The following is a 3,261-nucleotide window of genomic DNA, read 5'->3' as shown; positions in this document are numbered from 1 at the left end:
ACCGACCGAGCTTCGACGAACAACCAGACGACGGAACACTACAGACACTGCTCTCCCCACTTGTTCGGTGGCATGCGGCTCTACTGAAGCTTCCGCATTCCCGCTGCCTCTTTTTATAAGCGGGGACCATTGTGAAGCCCGCGTTTGTGATGCAAAATCGGTCTTTTCGTTGCCGGGCGACAGACAAAGGCCGATTACCATATACGCGGGTCTGCCTTCTTTCACCGTGTTCGCTCGAGCGTGGGCCCAGAACAATGGCCGAAAAGCGGGCAGAGGATCTCCGTTATTACGGCGGCTACGGCCGCCCCGGGCTGGGAAGGCTGCTCTAATTCCCTACTACCGCACCAGCGGTTGCCCGTTCCGGGGGCCGGCCAACGTCATTCCGTTCACCGCGCCGCCCCGGAGCTCGGGGCCTCGGTCGTGTCGGAAACGCACGGCTTTGGCCGGGCGACGCGCGGCTGCGGCGGTTTTGCCGGGACGGCAATTCACCGTGCCGCCGCCGGAGAGCCGGGCTCTCGAGCTCGGGGCTCGGTCGTGTCGGAAATGCACGGCTCGAAACGGACGACGCGTGGCTGCCCCGCCTGCTGGCGGCCGGAGCTGAGCTCGCACCACCCGCCCCGCCCCGCCGGGATCGGCGGGGGAATCGTGTCGGAAACGCACGGCTTTGGGCGGGCGACGCGCGGCTGCGGCGGTTTTCCTGAGAGGGCAATTCACCGCGCCGCACCCACCGTGCCGTCGCCGGGGAGCCGGGCTCCCGAGCTAGGGGCTCGGTCGTGTCGGAAACGCACGGCCTCAGCGGGGCCGCGTGCGGTTTTCGCCGGACGGGAATTCACCGCGAGGCACCGCGGGTCCCCTCGGGCCAGCGGGCCCGCCGCCCGGCCGGCCGGTGTCTCCTTCGCCGCACCGTCGGGGGGATTTCTCAGGCCGGGCCGGGGCCGCCGGGCCCGGCGGCGTGCCGCGCGCCGCCGGCGGCGGGCCTGGGACCGGCCAGGAAATCGGATCGGGGCCGGTCAAATTTTGGCCCTGCTGACGGAGACACCCTCCCCCCTATAAATAGGCAAACCAGGGAGTGGGGGTTAAGGTCCAAAACGCTCTCATTGAAATACGCACGTTTCGGGCCCAACAGACCCCGACGAGAGACGCTCTCGAGGGCCGGGGTGCCTCTATGACGCGTTCGCGGGTGGGGACGAGTCGGTTTTTGCGCCCGAGTCGGGCCGAAACCGGAGATCCGACATTTCGCGGACCACCAAGTCCGAGGAAGAAAACTCCAGCGGGGCGCCACGCCACGCCGCCCGTCCGGCGCCCGCGGCGGGACCGTCGCCGCCCGCTGCGAGACTGCTGCCCCGGGCCGGAGGCCCCGGTCCCTCCCCGCCCGGCCGCCCGCCCCGCCGCTCCCCCAGAGCCCTCCTGCCGGCTGTACCGCCCACCCCGCCTTTCCAGTGGGCCGGGGGCGGCCCTCTCGGCCTGGCGAGCCCGGCGGCCCGTCCCGGCGTTCGCGGGTGGGGACGAGTCGGTTTTTGCGCCCGAGTCGGGCCGAAACCGGAGATCCGACATTTCGCGGACCACCAAGTCCGAGGAAGAAAACTCCAGCGGGGCGCCCCGCCACGCCGCCCGTCCGGCGCCCGCGGCGGGACCGTCGCCGCCCGCTGCGAGACTGCTGCCCCGGGCCGGAGGCCCCGGTCCCTCCCCGCCCGGCCGCCCGCCCCGCCGCTCCCCCAGAGCCCTCCTGCCGGCTGTACCGCCCACCCCGCCTTTCCAGTGGGCCGGGGGCGGCCCTCTCGGCCTGGCGAGCCCGGCGGCCCGTCCCGGCGTTCGCGGGTGGGGACGAGTCGGTTTTTGCGCCCGAGTCGGGTCGAAACCGGAGATCCGACTTTTCGCGGACCACCAAGTCCGAGGAAGAAAACTCCAGCGGGGCGCCCCGCCACGCCGCCCGTCCGGCACCTGCGGCGGGACCGTCGCCGCCCGCTGCGAGACTTCTGCCCCGGGCCGGAGGCCCCGGTCCCTCCCCGCCCGGCCGCCCGCCCCGCCGCTCCCCCAGAGCCCTCCTGCCGGCTGTACCGCCCACCCCGCCTTTCCAGTGGGCCGGGGGCGGCCCTCTCGGCCCGGCGAGCCCGGCGGCCCGTCCCGGCGTTCGCGGGTGGGGACGAGTAGGTTTTTGTGCCCGAGTCGGGTCGAAACCGGAGATCCGACATTTCTCGGACCAGCAAGTCCGAGGAAGAAAACTCCAGCGGGGCGCCCCGCCACGCCGCCCGTCCGGCACCCGCGGCGGGACCGTCGCCGCCCGCTGCGAGACTGCTGCCCCGGGCCGGAGGCCCCGGTCCCTCCCCGCCCGGCCGCCCGCCCCGCCGCTCCCCCAGAGCCCTCCGGCTGGCTGTACCGCCCACCCCGCCTTTCCAGTGGGCCGGGGTCGGCCGCCTCGGCCCGGCGAACCCGGCGGCCCGTCCCGGCGCTCGCCGGTGGGGCCGAGTCGGTTTCTGCGCCCGAGTCGCGTCGAAACCGGAGATCCGACATTTCTCGGAACACCGAGTCCAGGGAAGATCTCTTCAGCGGGCGCCTCCGCAACGCCGACCGCCCGGCACCCGCGGCCGGACCGGTCCCCGCCCGCCCCGCGGCCGCTCGCGGCGGGGCACTGGCACCGACCTGGCAACTCGCCGCCCCGGCGCCGCTGCGCCGTAGCCCTCCTGCGGGCTGCACCCCCGACCCCGCTTTTCAATCAGGTCGGGGGGCGGGACCCCCGGGCCTCGCGGCAGGGGCAGCCCGTCCCGGCGCCCGCTCGCCGGTGGGGCCGAGTCGGTTTTTGCGCCCGAGTGGGTTCGATACCGGAGATGCCGCATTTTGCGGAACGCCAAGTCCCAAGAGGAAATCTTCAGCGGGCGCCCCCGCGACGCCGCCCGTCCGGCTCCCGCTGCGTAACTCTGTCACCGGGACCGACTTGGCAACTCGCCGCCCCGCCGCCGCTCCCCCGCAGCCCTCCTGCGGGGTATGCCGCCAACCCGGGATCTCCAGTCGGTCGGGGGCGGCCCCCCGAGACTCGACGCCCAGCAGCTCATCCCTTCGCTCCCGGCGGAGCCCTCCTGCGGGACACACCGCCGACCCCGCTTTTCAAGTCAGGTGGGGGGCCGGCCCCCTGAGACTCGCGGCCGGGCAGCCCGTCACGGCCGCCCGCTCGCCGGTGGGGCCGAGTCGGTTTCTGCGCCCGAGTCGGGTCCAACCCGGAGATCCCACATTTCTCAAAACACCGAGTCCCGGGAAGATCTCTCC

Source organism: Acanthaster planci, unplaced genomic scaffold (assembly GCF_054643075.1).
Source record: "Acanthaster planci isolate LZ-2023a unplaced genomic scaffold, COTS_SCS Contig38, whole genome shotgun sequence".
NCBI classification, from domain to species: Eukaryota; Metazoa; Echinodermata; class Asteroidea; order Valvatida; family Acanthasteridae; genus Acanthaster; species Acanthaster planci.
Note: the sequence above shows the minus strand (reverse complement) of the source record.